Source organism: Oryzias latipes, chromosome 20, assembly GCF_053564925.1.
Source record: "Oryzias latipes strain Hd-rR chromosome 20, Olatipes_Hd-rR_3.1".
NCBI lineage: Eukaryota > Metazoa > Chordata > Actinopteri > Beloniformes > Adrianichthyidae > Oryzias > Oryzias latipes.
The window spans coordinates 4,051,733-4,065,900 of NC_136256.1; the positions used below are offsets into that span (position 1 = coordinate 4,051,733).

Genomic DNA, 14,168 nt, shown 5'->3' on the forward strand with positions numbered 1-14,168 from the left:
GGGACACTATTCGTCCCGCCCCCCTTTGTAATTGGACTTAGGATACGTTGGTTTGGGAAATGCTCCTCTTTTTAGACGCAATACTCCTTGAGAAAAACGTTTAACACAGATTAAAACAACTTCTACAACATGTTTTTAAGTGATTTTTATGTTGTACATTTCTGATTAATCATGTAAATCATTCCCCGTGTTGAGACGTGTTATTACCATGGCTCAGTATTTCATTTAACAACTGGTTAATTATTACATTAAACAACTGTTCCCGCCTTCACCCGGCAGTAACTGGGATAGGCTCCAGCCACCCCAGCTGAGAAAATGGATGACGTTGATGATGATGCGTTAGGCAACAAACTGGTTATTTTGAAAAAGGAAAAGAACTTTCTTTTTTCTAATTCCTTTTAGTGTTTCCATTAAGAAAACATAATAAATGGCACAGCCTTTAAGGGAGGAGGAGCGGGCCGGGCCCTGTTGTCTTGTCATTACCTTCAGGCTCCATGCAGGATTCTTTTTCATGTCATAATTCATGTTTGGACTCTTGCATATTTGGTTCAGTCCTCTTTAAGACTCTTTGGTTGAGGTAAGATTCTTTGGAATGCAACACGTTTTTTTTCATCAGTTAGGCACAACCTTGAATGTGAATTGATGCTTTGTACATAAACTGAATTGAACTTGTGTTTGCAAATATTTAAAAATACAGAAATGGAGTTAGAATGAACTTTTGCTTCTTTTGCCTCGACACTCGTCTCCTGATGTTTTACAGTAGATGTTCTGATGTTGAAAAGTCATCAAAATACTTATCTTGTCTCCTAGTACCTTAATAGTTTAGAGCGTCTTCCTGTACTGTGTGCTGTACTGTGGATACTGTGGCCAACATTTTACTGCTGTGCTGTGAGACTTTACCAGAAATGACAGTTTCTCCTTTAATCAAAGCACAGTATTCTGATGAGATGCTCAGATCAGACCAGGTCAGACTCAACACATCAAAGAAACTGGGATTAAAAACAGGCTCAATATTCTGCAGTTAATCTGGGAGTTCTAATTCCTCTCCTCTCCTCTCCTCTCCTCTCCTCTCCTCTCCTCTCCTCTCCTCTCCTCTCCTCTCCTCTCCTCTCCTCTCCTCTCCTCTCCTCTCCTCTCATCTCCTCTCCTCTCCTCTCCTCTCCTCTCCTCTCCTCTCCTCTCCTCTCCTCTATGGACAGTGATTATGCGCTGCAGCTCCTCGCTGCTCCAGGAGGCGCACTCCTCCATCCCTTTCATGTTTGTGTGCAGCATCCACATGATGTAAACCAGAGGCAGCTGGCGCTAAGCGCCCTGCTTTAAGGTATGCATCTGCGCGCTGTCACGCGCGTGCAGTGTGAAAGTTACACGCGTGACTTTTTATTAAGTCGCTTATGCAAAATCCCAGCGTTGATACAAGATATATTTGCATGCTTTCGCTGCACATGCGCAGTATCTTTATAACATTGTCAGCAACAACCTTGATCTAACAGGCAACAGCCTCCTTTGAGGAACCACTGGCGTGTTCTCTGTCCAAATGCCAGCCACCAAACATCAGAAATCACACACCGGATGTAGTCCTTCACAATAAAAGCTCCTACTGACATTATCAAATTAGAAATTTAGTTTGTCTTTCTGCTTCAGTGTGTGACTCATATACACTTATTTCACCCTGTTGATTCATTGTCCATGGCCCTAATCCTCTTCCGTAGGTCAGAATATTTATTTGAATTATTAACTTTGTTTCCATCCTGTATCAGCATTTTATTTTAATTTACAAACAAAAATGTCAAGGAAAATGTGGCACAGAATTGTTGTATAAAACAAAGTATAAGTATTGTAGCTTAGTGTTGTAAAATTTGAAAATTTTAATATTTTCTGATGTCTTTAACCTACAGGACAAGTAATGTTCTTGGTTCAATTTTAACAAAGATAATTTGAAAATAGCCTATATCATCAACACCAATCAGTATGTGTTTCAATTTTAAATGTTTCACAAAAAAACGTTTTACACAAAACTTTTAAATGAAGTAATTGATTCATTTTTAAACATTTTAAGCTCCTTATTTTTTAGCTTTGAAAATAATTTATATTTTTATTTTACAATGTTATGTGTCAATAAATCTTAATCAGATTGACAAACAACGAGTTCATCAGCACCTATTTTTGAATAATTTTGAAAAACACATTATTTTTTGAAGAAGAAAAATCACATTTCTGAAATATTTCCCAACAAAAGCTGTGAATACTGCTTAGAACCAGTTTTAAAACTTAGATTTTTAATTATCTCACTAAGCTGCTCATAGCTGTTCTGAGATGCATTTGGTTTAATTTGATTTTAGAGCTAAACTGTTGGAGCTGTGCGTAAAGGCGCAGCTTTCCTCAGCAGCGTGTTCGCTCTTTTATTTTGGCAGCAGAGCCGCAGGAAGCAGCCCCCGCAGATTGTGCGTAAATCATGTGGTTTTGTTACCCGTCACTGCGCCTCGGTCATCAGAGCGGCAGCTGTTTCTCTTGAGGTAAGATCGTTTTCTTCGCTGTGAAAAGTGGACGCGCGGCCGCGTGCACGCCTTCTTCTTGTTTGGGGGGTTTGTCTGGGTAAAGTTTCCTCCGTGATGGAGCCACGCGTGCGTCAACGCCTCCAACACGGTCGTGCTGTGAAGTTTGACGCGGGGGAGCGCTCTCTAATTGACCAGTGAAAGCATCCTCGCACGCACGCTCCCCGTAGTAGTGGTGTGCTGGCGCGTGCGCGCACGGAGCTAGTGTATGGCCCGCATTGATGCGAATTCTTCCAGATGGTCTTCAGGGGCCACGGTCGGGCCTGGAACGGGTTCAGGAGCGGCTCCGGGAGGGAACGGGTCAGACCTGTACCGTACGCGGAGCGGCCGCCTCAGTCAGCGTCTCTTCCTCTTTTCGCTCCCTGGTGTTCTACACCAAAAACAACCAAACCACTTCCTCCTTATCAGCAGGTCATCTCTGAGTGTCTGCGCGCCGCATGATGATCCAGCGCTCAGTCTGGCCTGGTTTACCGTCGTAGGTGTTTCTGTTTGTCTGTTTGTTCTGTTTCGAAGCTTGTTAGTCTGCGAGACTTCGTGGTTCTAACTGAACAGTCAGCCGAACCTAACATTTCCAAACGCCTGGTTGGTGTCACCGCTCAGGTCTTACACATCACCTGACTTGCAACACGGCTGACATGTTGCTGCAGAAGATTGTGGTCTGAAGTCACTGCAGGTTTGAGGATTAGAAGAACCAGGTCTAAAGAAAACTCTGTTCCGTTGAATCTGGGCTTTGGTACTTTGGTTCTAGGTGCAGGAGGAGCTGAGGTTTGCTGCACATCATCAGAGAAAATGTTTTGGACATGAGATGTTTCAATGCTGTAGCAGGATAATTGATCACTTTACCCGTTTTTGAATAAAAATGAACTTTTATTCAAAGACAGAAAAACATTTATGTACCTGAACAACAAAGTGTCCCTCTTTATGGTTTGGAGAATAATTCAGAACAAAATTTTGATCATTTTTCAAACACAAATGATGTCAAATGAAAGCTTATTTTTGTATGAATTTAAGCGAGTCTTGTTTGTTCTGACATGACCATAATGTTTAGTACTCCATGCCCGTCAAAGGGTCTATGCTGATAGAAGCGCCTACAGCTGGAACAGCATTTTTTCATCCTTTCCTGATTCACAACAATTTGAATAAAGAAAATACTCAGAAACGCAACTTTAATCTTAATTTTCTTTACATGTGTCCTTTACAGGAAGACAAAAGCCCACAAGAACATGTGAAAAACACAAAAACTGAATTTTCATTCTTCAAAGTTCACCGCAGTCTTGACGGTGTATGTAAAGTCAGCTGGACTTGGTCTCTCTAATATGGTTGACTATGTTTCAGTTCATAAGGCCGGCCTCCAGCTTCAGGCCTGCTCCTCTGCTGTCCTCAGAGACCAAGTTTATTGGATCAGTGCTTCTTCAGGTATTGTAAAGTCCTGTATGTAATGGCTCTTTCAGCAAACAGCAGCTCCTAATTGACTTTGTGGGTGTGTGCTTATGTGCTTTTGAGACAAACCCACACAGTCATGACGGACTGAAAGCTCAGAGGGCAGCGGGCGTGGTGGGTTGTTCTAGGCTGTAATCAATCTAATCAGCAGCAAATAGCAGTCAATGTTCAGCAGGTTGGAGAAGCTGCAACACTTCCGCCTGCAGGGAAGCGGAAAAGGTCACAAAAGCTCCTCTGCACTCCTAAACGTTTGCTTCACTTTCCATGGAAATTAAATATCCTGAAGCGGAAAAAGTTTTGATGCGGCTGACAGGTGACGTGGCGGCGCTCAGAGTCAAAGAGAAAATTGTGTGATCTAAAGGCCGCTGGCTTGTCTGCTCTGCGGAAAGCTTTTTGTCACTCACTATATGTTTTTGTGGTGTATTTTCTCTGATGGTCCTTACATCACGCTATTGTGATGCTACATTCACGCCGCGCATGTGTGGCGTGTGTTCAAGAATGCACTGGATTGCCCCATACCAACGCATGTATAGCAGTTGGAAGAGGTTTGGTGTGAAATGACAAAGTGGTGCAAATCTGGTGAATCTCGCTCCAGGCTTATTCTTTCACAACTCGATTTCCACATCAAACCCAAAGACCTGGTGTCATAAAATTCCTGCTGGACACTAAGCACATTCATTTCTCCTTCATAAGTAATTTACAAACGGTTGGTACTTCAGTGTTTTGAAAAGGACGCCACCCATACGTCACTACCAAAGCCGAGTTCCTGATTGGGCAAAGTTCAACCGGTTTAACTTTTAATGCGCTTTCAATGGCCGCGCATTTTGTAGGTGGAGCCCGAAAGCCAAATTAAACGTAGTGACATGGGAACGTGAGAGTTTTACGCGCGTTTACGTAGACTTTTCTTTGGATGTAGTGGCTCAAACGCTCTTTATTGAGCACAGTGTGAACGTAGCATAAGATTTCAGTCACTTATCTGAAACCTAATGTGCAGATGGCTCAGGTGGCAGTGACTCCGGCGGTTTAGCAGGTCGTCCAACGATCGAAGGGTCAGTGGTTCGATCCCCGCACCTCCCAGCCTACTGTCGCTGTGTCCTTGGGCAAGACACTTCCCCCTCCATGCCCTTAACATGGCTCCACTGGTGTGTGAATGTGTATGAAAGTCCCGGTGATGGTCAGAGGGACCGTAGGCGTGAACTGGCTGCCATGCCTCTGTCAAGTATGAAGGGATTAGCTGTAGAACAAAGTATGAATGAATAATGGACACATTGTAAGAACTTTGAGCGTCCATTATTATTATTATTATTATAAATGTGCCAAAAATGCCCCAATAAGCTGCTGAATGATGCACATGTTTGTTGGAGTCTTCAGTCTAAACAGTGATTGACTGTAGTTGTGGATCCATTCAGTCCTAATAAATAATATTCACAGGATTCAAATAAATGGCATTTATGGACAAATAGTAAAAGAAAATAGATTTGCAATTACCAAATGCTAGAACTCTTCATTATTTTTCCTAAATGTATGTTTCAGTATCTCTACATGTAGATGCAGTGTACTGCTCAAAGTATTCCCTCCTCTGCCTTTGCACACATTTAAATTGAAGCGACATCCCATAATAATATGGTTTAAGACAAAGTCGGCCCCCTCTTTGCTGCTGAGGCCTTAAGAGTATGTTTCCCTGGAACTATAACCCCCAACCCATCCTCATACCGTAATCCCCCCCTCCATCAAACTGGCAGACAAGTATGGTTCCCATGGGAACCACCAAACCCAGACAGCTCCATCAATTTTTAGATGAGGGGGTGTGATTCGTCCCACCAGAGGACATGTCTCCAGAAGTGGCTCTGCATCTGCGTTTTTTCAGCACGTGCTGATGGACGTGTCTGCAGCCGCTTGGTCATGGAAACACATTCCACCATTTGGCTCATCTGAAGGCAACATACAGAAAGTGGGAGGCGCCTGCACTCCATGAGCCTCAGCATCCCCTCTTTATCCTCATTGAACACTTGAGTTCTCTTCCACTGCGTTCTAACAGCTGATGGTGACATGATGGCGAATGTGCAGCTGTCATGAGTGAACCTGATGTACCACAGGACCGCCCTGGTTCCTTTGGGGTTCGTTTTTACTGGGTTTCTGCCACATTGAAGAACCTGAGTGGTCCTCATTTGGGTCAAAAGGTGGCTCCCCTCCTCACTGGAAAAAGCCTTCACTGAGGACACAATAGATGGGTCATCCAGGACATTTAGTACCAGATCCCACAAAAAAAATACCAATTAGAATGTATTTTTCTATAGTTCCTGCTGGTTTATCATAAGTGTGCTTATGATATGAATGCAGACGTCTCCGAGCCTTTGCATGTTTGCATCCCTGCAGCCTGACGTGGCTGACCTGCTCTGTGGCCTCTCTTATCGAGACAATCGAATGCTCTGCTCGTGTCTGCATGGTAAGGAAAAAGGCTTCTGTTCTGTCATCATAATGATTACATTTACAGTTCTTCACTCGCTGAGATGACAGCAGTTGTCTGTCACGCCTCGTTTGGTTACTACATGCGTTTGTAGCGTTAGCTGAGAATCTTTAGGGGAAAATCGGTCATCAGGATAATGTGAATGTACCAAAGAATAGCAAGAATTGCTCAGCGGCATGCCTTTATGCAGACAGAAATGTCTGCACACATAAATGATTTACTGTCCAAATTTATCACTTTTATCTGTTGGACAAAACTGTGCTTCCATCTGCTGCTAATTCAAGTTTAGGAAAAATCCACATTTGATTTAAATGATATTTAGGTAACACTAAAGTATATTGAGTATTCTCGTTAATCATAACCCCTGATCATGAAATACTGACTCCTGCTTGAGTCCTGCTAAAACAACAAAAAAATCCCTATACTAAAAAAAATAGATATTCACATCCTTGCTTTCAAACTGCTGTTGTCATGACCTTTGACCTCCATGGAGGCTGTCTTTATACAGCAAACTGTGAAATCAGTCAGAACTCCATCAGACTGAGAGGTCACACCTCTACCTCCACATGTCCCAGAGAAGCTGCTCCTGGTTTCACCTTCGGCTGGAGCGGGAATTATCTCCATGAACTCATCGTAGTTCACCATCAGATGAGCAGTTCTTCTACGTTCTTATTTCTTTTGACTTTGTAGTTTAAGGGGCTGAGCTTGAAATGTTCTGAGTTGTGGAACTGAATGGAAGTGGAGGATAACGTTTGAATATGTACTAGATTGTAAAAATAATTCTCTTTAGAGTAAAGGCATAAGGGAGAGTTGGGGATGGAAACTTGTGTTCATGTAGTGAACAGCAGAGTTGTGTTGAACAGCTGATGAGCTTCCTCCAGCGGGTACAATCGTTGAGTTGTGGGGGGGGGGCTGAACGCCAAACGCATTTCCGCTCACGGAGCTCACAGGCCGTCTGTTGTCCCACTGGTTTGACGGATCCTGAAGCGAGTCCTGTTCTCGACTGTCAGGAGATCCGATAGTAAACAAAGACACGCCTTCTGATTCAGCGCCATGAGGATATGAATCTGTCATCTGAGTCACACAAACTCACAAAGTGTTCAGTGTTTTTAAAGGAACAGGTGCTGTCAAAGTGCAGTCATGCGTTTATGACATGTTTTGTTTTGCTAAAAAGTAGCTAGGAAGCCGTCAGGATGAACGTTTGTATTTTCTCAAATGTTTTTGCTTCATGAACCATCACAACAGGTCGGGAAATCAGGATAAATATGTACATTTGTTGTTCAGTAAACCAGCAAATAAAAGGGAACATGTTGGCTCTTTTTTTGCTGTTAGTGATTCACGTTGCCTTATGAATTATCAGCACGTGCTGCTCCGCTTCAAAAGAAGCATTAGTCCTCTTTAAAAAATCTTGAGGTCCTTCGTTTGGACTGATTTCTTATCAATTTTGTCAGCTAATATAGTCGTGAATCAGAACAGGCGGATGTGAGGCTTAGTCTGCATCACCATGATGTTATCATTATTTCCCTTTAAGAAATGCAGAAGTGAGTGTGGTTTGACGGCTGTAGTTATGCATACTGGTCAGGACCAACAACTAGAGTTAGATGAAGATCCTCATTAATGTCACTTGACTGTTTGTGGCCCAACGATCGATGTGTGGAAAGTTATTTCAAAAAGTCTGTGGTTACTTAAAAGGAAACAATCTAGTAACTGACTTACAGTTTCATAGAAGTCACCAGCAAAAGTAGCTACTGCGTTACTGTAAAAAAGATTAGTTTGTCAAACTTTCTGATGAGTTTTCACAAGTCAATGAAACAGACATGTACCTTATTTAACCTTTTCATAATTATTCCATATGAAAACTAAAGGTTTCCTCTGAACTTGAAAGATTAGCTGTAGAACAGAAGTAAACGGGTAAAGATGATATAGATATATTGTGCTTATGTTTATTACAGAATAAATCAAACTCGTAACCTGTCAACTATATAAACAAACATTTAAACGACATAAAGTGGGTCTGACTCTAATCCAGATTAATTTAAATGTATAATCTCAGACAGCTGCTCTGGTGAACGTCTGTAGCTGATTGAATCCATCAGAATCTCACAAACAGTCTGGAGGAAGTTCTTCTCTCTCCGTCCAGAAAATGACTTCCTCTCTGCTCCAGACTCACCGTTCTGTGTGTGTGTGTGTGTGTGTTGTTAACTTGTATTCTTACAAACTCTGTCCATAGCAGAGTTGGGCTTCACTGTATGACTGTAGCGACTGATGTCTGCAACACACCTGACTCTGTGTGCAGAGACCTGCCAGTTGACTGCTTTTATTTTTTTACAAAAAGGAGCAACGTCTCTCCATGGAAACTAAAACTAAATGAATATAAATGCTGAGGAAAGATGTGGGAGTTTCAGATGCATAACTGGTAAACAAATCAATTTAATTGATTTTTAAATGTTATTTCTGTTAGGTTTAACATGTTTACTTAGTCTTTCTTCATCTCTGTGAGACGTTCCCAGTTGTAATTTAGACTATATAGATAAAACAAAAGTTCGGTTTAGTTGAGTCTTCACACAGTTGTTTCACATTCACACACTTTGCAACTGATATAAAATTATTTTTTTAGGGAGGATTTGTTTTGCAAATGTGGGTCAAAAATCCCTGAGGAAATAAACACCTTTATGACTTCCTGTGGCTCCTCCTCCTCCTCCCTGAACTCCCCATCCAGGTCTAAAGCTCCTCCCTCTGCACCGAAGATGCAAATCTTTACAAACCTATCAAAACTGCTATCAACGTTTCTGCAGCTAACAATGCGCCAACATCAATGTTTTCTTCATCATTAACCCCTGTGCTATCTTAGATGCCCCCACCCTTCCATTGACGTGTTCTCCCTACCATGACAAACTAAGGTGGATAAAGATTTCATGTAATCCATGGACACCAGGGAAGATCACAAATCATTGAAGAAAAAAGGTTCAGAGCACCGTCTAGTGGGTCTAGATGACCCAACTCCCAATGATAAAGTGCCTAGGATAGCACAAGGGTTACAGACCTACTCCAATAAAACGGTCTTTTAACATGTTCTTGAGGCTTTTTTGTAATGATTGAGGACATTAAGAGAAATACGATTAAAATGGCATTCTTGAGTATTTCTTTATTCTAATCATTTTGAATAATTGAGAAAGAGCTTGTGACATAGAAAACACGCTGCAACAAGCTCCCTGCTGTGCTCCATTCTGATGCATCCACGTGCAGACAAATAGATCCATGTACGTTTAGTTTTCATCGTCTGAGTCGGAATCTGGATCAAAAACTACGGCTGGGTAGCTCTGATATTGCTCGCCATTTTGTTGCACCATTAATGTTAGCTTTGAGTTGTGAGGGGCTGTAAGCTAGCAGGAGAGCGCAGGTAGTGATATTGGTATACTCAGAAACTCTGTTATGGGTGACGGGAAGTGGGGGTTGGGTTTGCTCCGCACCAACAGTCCCGCCTGCCCACACCTCAGAGGTGAATTTCTCCAGAAGCTCCTGAAGAAACTATATTCTAGAAAACCACATACTTCTTTTTATTTAAGCTAAAAATTATGAAATAATCATGAATAAAAGACCAATGGGAACACTTTGATAGTAGATCCAAAGGTGATTGGAGTGGGTCTTTATTATTAGATCATGCGTTTTGATTCATCCTGTTTAAGAAATACCTTAAAAGTCAATTCATGAAGTTTGATTTGATGTCGAATATATATAAAAGAATAAAATCCATTTGAGCTGTAACATTTTTGGTTGTTTCATGGGGCTACATCCAAGAAGTAATGAAAAGATTTACATTTGATCTAAAAATGTCTTTTGATAATAAAAAAAATTCACTATTCTATGAATTTCCATTAAAATTAGTGTTTAATATGGTGCGTTTTAATAGTTTAATTTGAACAAATCTCTTAAACTCTGTAAATGCATAAAGTGTTGTTATAAGTGGATTGTATAACATGCTGCAATGAAACAGGCGTGAGCTAAAAGCCCTGCAGTCAGACTTGCTCTCAGACCTTTGCTCTCTTTCACTTTTGGAGCATTTCTGCTGGATTTTGTCTGAACTTTGTCCATTGAAATGCTCTGTGTGTCGAACAGCATCAGTTGACTATTTTAATGACCAAAAGTTTTTCTCCCTGCTTCCTCGTGGGAAGGCGTGGTGCTCCTCCTCAACTGGAAAGTCTGGGTTTTCTGCCCGACTGCTCTGCCCTGAATGCTTCATTTCCAGTCATCTGTAGTCGGAAGACACCGTAACTGAAGTGAACTCTTACAAATGCGGTTCATAAACCGAGTCAGACTTGCATTCTTGTTTTAGTGTAGCCAGGAAAATCCCTGCTGGACTCGAGGAGTGGCGTTTTTCACAGGAAGCAGAGGAACAGGTGATCTACAGGTTTGTGGATTCTGTCAGCCGTGCTGTAGCCTTCGGGAGCTCATTTCAGTGTTTCTGCTGAGCAGCAGCTGCTGTTCAGGAGGGGGGGGTGTAGGCCTGGATGAGGGAGTTCAGGTAGAAAGGTTCTGCTGAGGTGACCGCTGTGTAGGGGAGTCAGGCCCACGGGGAAAAGGATCTGAACAGTGCTGTGACACGCCCTCTAATCCTGTGCCTTGTTTATTGTTAAAGAAAAAGATCATTAAAGTTGAAATATGCATGTTGGAATTCCACAAGCGGTTTTTCCCTCCCTGTGAGAGATGGTAGGAACTTCAGCTGAATCTGATTTTATAAATATAAAATTTATACTCAGTTGGTTAAGCAGGACTGACACAAGGGGGGAATCAGGGTTCAATTCCCAGGGACCTTGATGAGATTCATCCAGTGAGGGTCTTTGGGCAAAACCCTTCAGGCTGCTGCCTAACTATGTAGCCGCAAGGAGGCCCAGGTCTGGACCACCCTGTGCCCGTCCCCAGCCCAGACAGGGTTGTGTCAGGAAGTGCATCCGGCATAAAAATCTCTGCCTAAACCACTCCTTGTGCTATCTTGTGGGGTCTAGATGACCCCACCCTTACAATGACGTGTTTTCCCTACCATGACAAAGCTGGACAGGATTTCATGTCTGTCATGGACATTAGTGAAAATCAAAAATCATTACAACAAAAAACGTTCAGCATGCCGTCTCGTGGGTTCCAGATGACCCCACTCCCAACGTGAACGTGTCTTGGATAGCACACTACCTGTGTGGACCGGTAGAAGCTGATTCCCATTTGAACGGAAGAGTATAAAGTAATTTTTAAAAAGTGTTTAAATCCTGTTAATGTAGCATTGATGGTAGAAAAGAATGAATGAGCCTGGATTTTAAACTCTGATGGTCTGGAGGTGTAGTTCATGGATGTGACCACTAGGTGTCGTTATCTTCTAAATTTAGCTGGATTCTTACAGTTTTCAGTTTTTCAGTCATGTTCCACATACTTGCCTGAAGAAAAAGTATTTTTAAAAGGACTCCATCTAAATCAGCCGTTTCCTAAAGACGCCCAGCCTTTGACAGGTTTCCTGCTGAGCTGTGATCTGAAGGAAGTTGGGAGTTCATGTCATGACAGCTGTTCTGTGGTTTTCACATTCCCACTTCAGATCCTGCCTGTAGGTTTCTCTGGGGTCTTCAGCTCTCCCCCCACAGACTAAAGCTCCCACCTGTGTGGTGGACTCCCTACCAGTGCAGGTTGTATGAATTTCTTTTTGTGCAGCTTCACAGTTTAGCATATATAAATCAGTTTTTGTGCACATGAATATTTCTTGGTGATGAGAATCCCAGTAATGAAAGCAGAAATGTCACTTCGAATTCCAGCTTGGATGAACGGATGCAGTTTCACCTTTCTGGGAGTTTTCTTGGTAGACACAGGCGATGCAGCTTCAGTGCATCACCTTCACCAGGTGTAGAAGACATCAACATCTCTGTATCTCCATTCAACAGCGGCATGGCTGCCATGCTGAAAACAACGTTTCACGCTGAGCAGCACCTATTGGAGATAATCGAGTATTTCAGCTGCAGGCTAAGTGTTTATGTTCTTAACGGCATAGGAATAATTTATAATTGATGTTGTAGCGGACGGCCGTGCAATAGGGTAATGCACTTTATTGATGTTGAACAGGAAGTCACTTCAGTGCACTCGTGTGTGTAAATGTTCCACACTTATCTCTAAACATGTTTATGTTTTACAGCAGCTGGAAATTCATATTTTGTGCTTCTTCAGACACGATTTCTCAAAGATTTACAGACTGTTTGCTTCGCTCTGTAAACTCTGACAAGCTTGAAGAAAGTGTGAAGGAAGATACTTCTGTTAAAAGTCCTATATCATGATGTTATCAAGCCTTTCAGAGTAAACAATGTCCAAAGAAATTAAATATGAGTTATTTTCTGAGTTCATTTTCCGACCCGGACTGAAGACGATTCGATCTCTGAGGCTCCGCCTTTCACCCCGCCCATTTCATGACGTCATCCTAGAGCCAGCCTCAGCAGCGTGTCTGCGTGTCGCCCAGAAAAAACAAACAACATCAAAACTTTTGCAAAGATGGATGTTCATATTGTGCATAGAATATAAAACCGTTTTGCCGAACTACGCTAGTTCCGTGGAGAAAGTCGGTGTTGGTGTTAGCCTGGGGGCGGGGCTGACAGCACACACTCTTCCTGGAAGGGGCTGTTTCTCACTTTGTGACATCCCAATGTGAGATCCCACTCGTTTTTGTGGGTTGGGAGGGGCTGGTGCTCAGAGTGTAGAGTTTTGAAGGAATACTCAAATACATGAATGGATCAAAATACTGTTTTGGGGTTGTTTATAGTGCGGAATGAACAGTATAATAAATGTAAAAGCTCAAAAAATGTGATTTTGCATGGCGATATTGGCGAGCAATATCGGAGCCATCCAGCTCAGACGAGGAAAACAAAGACGTTCATGGATCTGTTTTGAAAAGGTTAAGTGTCATTCATTAATTTATTCTTTCAATTTCTAATCTGTTGTTCCCTTTCGGGGTCCCGGGGCTGCTGGAGCCTATCCAGGCCACTTGCGGGCGAAGGCTGGGGAAATCCTGGACATGTCGCCAGTCTGTCGCAGAGATTGGGTGTCTTGAGGTTTTATTTCCAGTTTTGATTAGTAAAAGTTGGAAACAGGAAATGAAGCATGAATGTGGACCATAACGTTGGGTCTGTGGCTGCTGCCTGATGACAAACCAAATAAAGCTCCAGGATCTAGTTGTAACACTTTCATTAAATTTTTCAAGAGGTTGTCCTTTGTTTTTTAACTAGCCTTTTCTGAAATCAGGATGTTGATGCACAGCACCTCCACATGCCGTGCACCTGTTTACTTCTGGATTGTCATCTGAAGTTTCCTGGTGTTTGTCAGAGGGGCGTGTCCTGGAGGCTGTCAGCAGGCCCAAGCATAAACGATACCAGGAGAACCCAGCGTGGTCCACAGGACTACAGACAGGTCCGTGGACGGCGTTTGCTTCTTCGTCTTTCACAACCAGGTCTCAGATGTTGCCTCCAAGAGTGACACAGAACCCGAGTTTTCCTTTGCTCCTCTGCAGTGAGGATCTTGAACAGTTTCGTCACCAGATACCAGCTTGTTTTAAAATGTCTCCCTCCTGTAAAGGCTCCTCCCTTTACCTTTGACAGTGTGGAGCCCCGCTCATAGAATCGGCTTGAGTCATGAAAAGCTCTTTGTGTGGAATGATTCCTCAGTCGGAGTACGGAGGCGGGCTGAAGTCT

The 14,168-nt window shown here is 42.6% G+C and overlaps 1 protein-coding gene across 3 annotated transcripts in view; it reads left to right on the top strand.

The window, feature by feature from the left end:
• The first annotated feature begins 2,408 nt into the window (after window positions 1–2,408).
• The window catches only part of pld1b (phospholipase D1b), a 41,653-nt gene continuing 29,893 nt past the window's right edge, over window positions 2,409–14,168 (top strand). For 2 of the 3 annotated variants that reach the window (XM_011488631.4, XM_020712449.3), the window contains exon 1: window positions 2,409–2,513. The gene's annotated coding sequence lies outside the window, so the exon portion shown is untranslated. Of the gene's footprint in view, window positions 2,514–10,843; window positions 10,868–14,168 lie in introns of those variants that run through there. The other variant, XM_004080805.5, reaches the window with a different exon arrangement.